This window comes from Onychomys torridus, chromosome 11 (assembly GCF_903995425.1).
Source record: "Onychomys torridus chromosome 11, mOncTor1.1, whole genome shotgun sequence".
Lineage (NCBI taxonomy): Eukaryota > Metazoa > Chordata > Mammalia > Rodentia > Cricetidae > Onychomys > Onychomys torridus.
Genome location: NC_050453.1, coordinates 56,376,230 through 56,384,712, shown reverse-complemented (window position 1 = coordinate 56,384,712; position 8,483 = coordinate 56,376,230). Strand labels below are relative to the sequence as shown.

The following is an 8,483-nucleotide window of genomic DNA, read 5'->3' as shown; positions in this document are numbered from 1 at the left end:
ACCCAGGGTCTCATCTGCTGTCTGGGAAGTTTTACCAGGCCTTGGCTTTCTCCAGGCTCCATCTCAACATTTTGCAAACATTTTGAAGTGCGTGATTTGGTTGTGGTCTGTGTTCTCCAAAAGTTTGTGTATTAGGAATTGTCTCCAGGGTAATTACTGAGGACTGGTAGACCTTTAGAAGGTTTGTATTTCTTTTTTTAATTTTTATTTTTTGACTTTCAAGATTCCGTTGACTTTATTTAAATTGAAAAACATTTCTTAAAACTGCATTCAGCACCAAAACCCATTTGTTACAAAAATAAATCATTGATATTTCTAAGGCATAGATATTTATGTTAACAAGACCAGTTTTTACTTTGGAGTTTGTCTTTAAACAAATTGTGGAGAATGGAGAGAAAAAAACAAAAACAAAACCAAAAACAAAACCAGGTAATTTGCAGAAGATGTCTATGTGCTCACTCAGGGACAAACCTGGTAACAGAAAAGACCAGAACATTCTGTCATCTCAAAGGCGTAGTTTTCTCAGATTCTATCAATGCCCATGATCCTTCTCCATCTTTGATCTTGGGAACCAAATAGTATTTGGGCAACCATAATCAGAATATATGAAAAAAACCCTATTTTCAACAAAAAAGAATAAGTATCCAATAAAAAATGTTCTACGGCAGCAATTTTATACTCTGCAACAGGGGGTACATCTGCAGACATACTGAGTGTTAACCATAGGAGACAGTGGAGTGGTTTTTCTGGAAAGTGTTTTTCAGACACCTCAGCTCAAAAGTTAGCTGAACTGGCTCCTTCATCGCTATGGTTAACAGCTTCCTCCTCTTGACCAACATTACTTGTTGAGGACTTAATGATTCCATTCCCAAGCTCTCTGATGGCAGAAAACTTCTCTCCATCTTTTGCACAGGATGTTACAATATCTCCAGCATGGCTAAGGTTTGTGCATATATGTGCAGATTCACCAGAAGGCATATGTAACATACAGCTACCTGTGCTCTTCTGGGACTCCAAGGTGCTGGCCACACAAACCCATTAACTTCATTTCATAACCTAAAACTTTCTCTTGATTTGCTGCTTCAAATACTAGTGCAAGACATCTGCATTATCATCAGCCTTTACCATAATGATGTCATTGCCTGCACATGCGGATAAAGTTCATGCTCACGGCCATGCTGCCATTGCAGTGGTACATGTGGAAGCCTTTAATGTGTAAGGTGAACTGCACCAAGGAGATGTGCTGCTGGTTCAAGCTGCCAGAGCTGATGTCTCAGCCAGCCTCATTGATGAGGTCCCTGAGAACCTCCAACATCTTCTTCAGGATGGAGCCCTGGTCCAGGCGCAGCTCAAACATGTGTCAGAGGCAAGAAGAAGAACTGGAGAAGGTGATGGGGTGAGGCCTGGCCACTTAGGGCTCCTGGGTTGTGATATGAACTAAGTGCTGAGGACCCAGAGCAGGCAGGAGTGAGCTGGCAGCAACTATTCAACACTCGTGGGCCCCAGGTCTGTGCTCATGCCTGTATGGAGAGGTGGGTAGGTCTTTAAAGAAATGCAACTTGGGGGATGCAGTCCTGAGATCACTGGGCACATGAGGCATTCTGGTGTGAGCCTTTGAGTTCATGTGGGGAACTGTAAAGGAGCAGGCCTGGCCCCTCTGCTCTCTGTCATTGCCATCCATGGATGAGGCAGTGAGCCACAGATACTGGGCCCTGTCCTTCACTTGCACTTTGAATCTCTTGAATCATGAGCTAAAAATAAAACTTTTTCCTTCATAAGTACCTAGATCCAGGGAATTCACTGTAGTGGTGAAAAGCTTTCCATACACGGTCATAGGGAATTTTCTTTCAGAGCTATGTGCTGTGGCTATACAGGACAGAGGAACAGTGGCATCTACTGAGCAGTGTACAATTGCTTATGGAAACACAAGTAGTAACCACTGCTGTGGAGTAATCCTCTTGTACACTGTAAAGGTTTGCCACTTGAATTGGTTTAATAAAATGCTGATTGGCCAGGCAGGAAGTATAGGTGGGGTGACCAAACTAAGGATGGTGGGATGAAGAAGGGTGGAATCAGGAAAGTTGTAAGGAGATGCAGAGAAAATGCAGAGATACTGAGAAAAGGTACCAAGCCCAATGGCAAACTGTAGATAAGAAACATGGTTTAATCTAAGTGTAAGAGCTAGCTAAAAACAAGCCTGAGCTATTGGCCAAGCATTTATAATTAACATAAGCCTCTATGTCAGTTATTTGGGAAATGGCTGCCAGGACAGGAAAACCTTGCCTACAAATAGCGCCCAATGTCCAGGGCCACGTACATCCAAATAAAGCCTGAAAAAGCTTTAAAAAGGATTCTAAACACATAAAAATGGAGTCAAACTTGGCTTCTTGGATTACTGCTTTTTCTTGAGTAGGCTCTGTTTGCTAGTGGCAAGCAGAGGTACAGTTCCTGACTCAGCATTAGTAGCAAAACTGCATGGCTCTTTTAAGAGGTCCTGCCACCAAACACTTAAATGGGGTTTATTAGCAGCAGGTAGCACACACACTACTTGCTAGCAGCATGGACCCAAAAACTCCCCAGAGTTGGGGTGATGAATGTGACTCCCACAGGTACCTCTACCATGAAGCTAGGCTCCCAAGGAACAAAACAGGGCAGAGACAGCCACCAAAGCAGAGGCCACACCGCTTAGCTGTTTAAAAGCTTATGTAGTCAGAAAAATATTACAAATACACAGTAAAGACAGATTCAGACAGAAAAACCCTCCTAAATGGGTTACATTGTGTTTAAAAATGTGCAAAGGCTTGGGTGAGAAAAGAAAAAAGGGGATAGTCATAAAGAGAAAAATATAGTTTTAAAATAATAAAATAAAGTCTTTAAAAAGAGAGTAAAGTAATATAAAAGAAAAAAGCTACGTAAAGATGGGAAATAGCCAGAGAGTCTGGATCCTGTATGTTATTGTGTTGTTTTTGAATTTTTTGGCTGCCAAGACACTGGATTTTGAAAATTGCTAGATTCAACCAACCTATATATTTAAAAAATATCTTGACTTCAAAATTTAAGTCACCTGGGGTGACTGTCTAGGCAGCCTGATGTCCCTGTCATTAAGTAACATTTCAAGCTTCTGGGGTCTTTGATAGAGTTGAAGACTAGATAGTTATAATTATAGTTTTCTTTAGTTATGATAATAAGGTAAATTAGATGTTAAACTTTAGACTCACCAAGATAAGGTAGATAAGAGTGTTTTTTTCTAAATACAGATGGACTGGATATTGTAACTGTAATTCTTACTTGATAGCTGTAGTTGTTGTACATAATTTTACTATGTTAAAGGTAAAACCTCCCTTTTTATTTAGACATAAAGGGGGAAATGCTGTGGGATAATTCTTTTGTACACTGTAAAGATTTGTCACTTGAATTGGTTTAATAAAATGCTGATTAGCCAGTAGCCAGGAAGGAAGTATAGGCAGGGTAACCAAATTAAGGGTGCTAGGATGAAGAAGGGCAGAGTCAGGATAGTCACCAGGAGATGCAGAGAAGCAAGATGGGCATGTGGTTTTGAGAAACGGTACTATGCCACGTGGCAAAGTGTAGATAAAAAATATGGGTTAATTTAAGTGTAAGAATTAGTTAGTAACAAGCCTGAGCTATTGGCTAAGCATTTACAATTAATAATAAGCCTCCATGTCGGTTATTTGGGAAACAACTGCTGGGACAGGAAAATGATGCTTACAACCAACAATTTCCAGTATTGAATGTCCATAACCATGAAATGCTATCCTCTGGGCATGATATTATCACTGCTGTTTATGAACCGATAGCAACTGTGATTGCTTGCACTGTCCCTGAATAAGACTGGACCTGCCAACTGGCAGGCATAGGCAGGGGAGGGGCATAGGGCCCTATCACTCACTGAAGAACTCTTGCCTCTCAGTGCATGCTGGGGCATGAGGAGTCACTGTCTTCAGTTGTGTATCCACTGAGGAGCCCACCAGGCTCCAGTGAATGATTCCATATCCATGGTCAGGGTGATGATCCTGGTTAAACTCAGAACAAAACAAAAACACATGAACATAGAAAAGGGAGAAGGGGAAATTGTGGGACTATGGGAGGAAGATAAGAGAGAATGAGAATAACTGGGTACAAAGTTGTCAACGAAAAATTTAATTAATAAAAACATATATGGCTGGGTACAGTGATGCATGCCTTTAATCCCAGCACTTGGGAGGCAAAGGCAGGCATATTTCTGTGAGTTCGAGCTCAGCCTGGTCTACTTAGTGAGAGCTCCTGCCTCAAAAACATAAACAGTAAAGATATACATAAATTAAAAAGTCTTCTTTAAATGTATGAGATGTTTTCTGTATGGGATCTCTTCACTTTCCAATAGCTTTCTAGTATTTAGTTTGTGCTCAATATTTAACCATCCCAGTTTTAAAAAATCATTTAATGAGTGCCAGGCATAGAGTCTTTATTAGGTAGGGCTTTGTGTTACTATAAAGAATGACCCAAGGTAGGCTAGTTTTATAAAGAAAAGAGGCTTCTTTAGCTCATATTTCTGGACATGCAAGGACATGGTATTGCATCAGGACAGTGTTGGTGCAGGACACACACACACACACACACACACACACACACACACACACACACAATTTTGTTTGCTTGAGATGGCATCTGGTTATATAGCCCAGGATAGCCTTAGATTTGTGATCCTTCAGTTTCTACCTCCCAGGCTATGAATATCATTTGACTTTGAAAAACATTCCCCCTTCACCAGCGCATAGCACCATGAACAGTACAGATGAGTACTGTATAGACATCTTATGAATGGAATCCAGGTTCTTCTCATCAGACTACAAATCTACATACTGCTCAGATCAATGGCTAATTACAGCAGCTGGCTGTTGCCATTATAGAGTCAATAACAAAGTTAGTGCCCCTTATGGAACACTTCAGTATAATTGACATCTGTTTTAGAAGCTTGTGGGATCAACTTCCCTTACTCTCCTGTTTATGTTTGTGTTGAAAATAATCAGGGAGATCCTGAAAATAAGCCACCTGTTCATGACAAGAAAGGCTTCAAGTAGTCTCTGTGGACACATAGCTCCTTTGAGCACAGCAAATGATGAATGTAGATTATTGTACACTTTATGTGCAGATAAAAAAGATTTGGGGTGTACTTTCTCTCTCCTACCTCATTAGATAAAGAAGATTTGGGGTGTACTTTCTTCTCCCCTACCTCACTGGTTGACGTGCATGCCTTGTGTTTATTAATACACAGCATAAGGGAGAAAAGCACATGTTACTGACTTGAGATTCACAAAGAGGCTGGACAGCAGGTCAAGAGCCAAGTAAGATTTATTTCCCTTGCAAACTTACTGTGCAATTATTCTTGTGTTGTGTTGGAGGCAAAGGTCATCCCTGGAAAGTTCTCTTTGCCTCAGAAAATCTGAGTTGGAGGAAGCATGGAGTCAAAAGTGTCTGAGAAAGGAAGTGCCTGCAGAGGGAGATGAAGTTGGTGAGTGATAATCACTGGGGTGATGTTCAGATGATAGATCGATGCAGCGGGGTATGCAGGACATGTCTGTTTGTTTAGGTGTTCTTTGAGTATGTGTGTACAGCAAACTGTAGCTGGAAATAATACTTTACTGATTCATCCTTTCCCTTTTTGGGGTTTCTTATGATATTTTTAATATTCAATTTCAAGTGTTTACACAGTATCCCACAGGATCAGTGCAGTGGAAGTCTTGTCCCTTGCTTTCATTTTATGTCAGGTGGATGACCCACAGTGGGCACCAACTTGGTAATCCTTAGGTCATATATTACAGGTCTCCCTTGCAGGGGCATCGTTTGTACAGGCCAAGCTGCTGGGTGACCCTCATGGCACCAAACAGCCTCTAAGTAATGTTTTCCCTTCTTCTATGCCATTTTCCTTCTCCACTGAAGTGTTTTCTCATTTCACATCTTTGTTTCTCCTAGTTTTAAGTCTTAATCCATTATTCTTTCTCGACACCTTATTTCTCGGTTTAAAATTATAATTATGTGTTTGCCTCAGATAAGATAAAGAATAGCGGTTCTTCTTCAAAAGTGGCCAGAGAAAGGGAAGGGAAAGGGAGGGGGGGAGGGGGGGAGGGGGGAGGGGAGGAGGGAGGGAGGGGGAGGGGGGGAGGGAGGGGAGGGGGGAGGGAGGGAGGGGGGGAGGGAGGGGGGGAGGGAGAGAGACCATAAGCGATAGCTTTTTAAACTGGTCATTCTGGCACACACCCCAGCATTAGTGAGATGAGACGAGGGAGTTCAAGGCCAGTGTCAGCTACATAGTGGGTTTGAGGACAGCCCAGATCACATGAGATTATGTTTTGAAAACAACAACAACAACAACAACAACACCTCAAAACAAATACAGAAAAGGAGAGTTTTAAAAATTAATCCTGTTGACATTTTAATTTTTATATTGGGTCATGGGTTTTTTTTTTTTTTGGTATTACTTAATAAAAATAGACATGATAAAATAAAACAAACATTCTAGACATTGGGTAAAATTCTATAAATAAAATACTATTTAGTATTACATCACTGTCCATCTCTGTTGACTTTCCCTTATTTATTTGTTTTGTGGTTCTGGGGCTCATTCCCTGGTATGATCGGCACTCTTGGTTCTGTTTGAAAATCTGCTGTGTGTTTAGTGAGCCAGACATTGACTTATGAGTGTTTGAAATGTATATTTTATTTTATACTTGAAACAGAGTTGTGCTCTGTAGCCCAGGCTGGTCCTCAACTTGCCTCTATCCCCCAAATATTGGAACTACAGGTATGTGCCACCATACCCAGCTCTGAAATAAATTAGATTTTATTTTTATTTATTTATATTTTTAGAATTACTTATTTTAATTATGTTATCTTTCTCTTGAATGTATGTCTGTGTACCATGTGCATGCCTGGTGCCCTTGGAGGTTAGAACAGGGCACTGATCCCCTGGAATTGAAATTATGGCTGTTTGTGAGTCACCATGTAAGTGCTGGGAATTGAACCTGAGTCCTCTGCAATAGCAAGTGATCTTAACTGTTGAGCTATCTCTCCAGCCCCTAGAATTCATTTTTATTTTGAGATAATTGCAAGTTAGTATAGTGTTGTAAGGGATAAAATAGGCATTTTTTTCTCTTTTTATAAAATATTTTATTTTTTAATTATGTGCATCAGTGTGTGGGTTTGTTTCTGGGTGCAGTGCCTGAGGAGTCCAGAAGAGGGCATCAGATCTTGTGGCACTGGAGTTATAGGCAATTGTGGGAGGTCTTATGTGGGCAGTGGGAACAGAACTCTGGTCTTCTGGAAGAACAGTTCGAAATCTTTTTTTTTTTTTTTTTTTTTTTTTTTTTGCGGGGGGACCAGGGGAGCTGCCATGTATGGATGCTGGGAACAGTTCAAAATCTCAATTACTGCGGCCTCTCTCCAGAGCTGTCCATGCATTCTTCATTCAGTTTCTCCAAAGGGAGACATTTTGCAAAACTCTAGTAAAATGTAGATTCAAGATACGCGATTTCCACCACGGCAAACCTCCTTCCCCCTTTACCGCCAGATTTACCGCCATTCATTTCTGCCCCCAATGCCTGGCAACCATTCATTAGCTCTCTCTTTCTGTAACTTTGTATTTTTGATACTGTCACGTAAACGTAATTGCTCAGCATGTATGTAACATTCTGGAATTGGGTTTCCCTTTGATGATAATTTTTAGAAGATTCATGCCGGGTTGTGTCCACAGTCTGTTCCCTTTGATTCCTGACTGGCGTGCCAAGGCGTGCCCGCACCGTGGTCACGTGGTGTGCCATCGTTTCCCCCATGTTGAGATTTCTGCTTCTACTTTTCTTCCTTTCCTTGAGTCACAAACAAACTTCTATAAACAGTAGCATTTTTGTTTTTACCACTCTATGATGAAAATAGCTAAATGTGCAGCTCCTGGGTCATTTTGCAGTTTCGTGGCTAGTTGTCTCAAAAGCTAGCAAGATGTCTTTCCATTCATACTTCTACCAGTATGGAGAAGTGATGGAGTATTATGTACCTAACATTTCATGGTGACAGTATTTTTATTTTAGACACTTGTTTCCTTATGTCTTTTGTTTGCGGGGGGCGGGGGGGGGGAACGGGGGCAATCTTGTTGCATAGTTTTGTCTTGTCTGAGACTTGCTAGGTAGACCAGGCTAGCCGCACACTTACAACAATCCTCCTTGCATCTTCCTCCTGGATACTGAGGTACAGGCATGTGCTACCAGACCTGCCTAGCAACACCCCCTCCTGGTGTGTGTATGTGTGTGTGTGGTGTATGTATGTGTATGTGTGTGGTATGTACATATGGTGTATGTGTGTATGTGTGTGTGATGTGTGTATGTGTATGTGTGTGGTGTGTGTGTATGGTGTGTGTGCATGTGGTATGTATGTGTGTGTATGTGTGTGTGTGGTGTGTGTATGTGTGTGTATGTGTATGTGTGCATGTAGTG

At 41.2% G+C, this 8,483-nt stretch overlaps 1 pseudogene; it reads right to left on the bottom strand.

Moving 5' to 3' along the window:
• Positions 1-500: 500 nt before the first annotated feature.
• On the bottom strand, positions 501-1,357 carry LOC118592883 (annotated as a pseudogene).
• Positions 1,358-8,483: the final 7,126 nt, after the last annotated feature.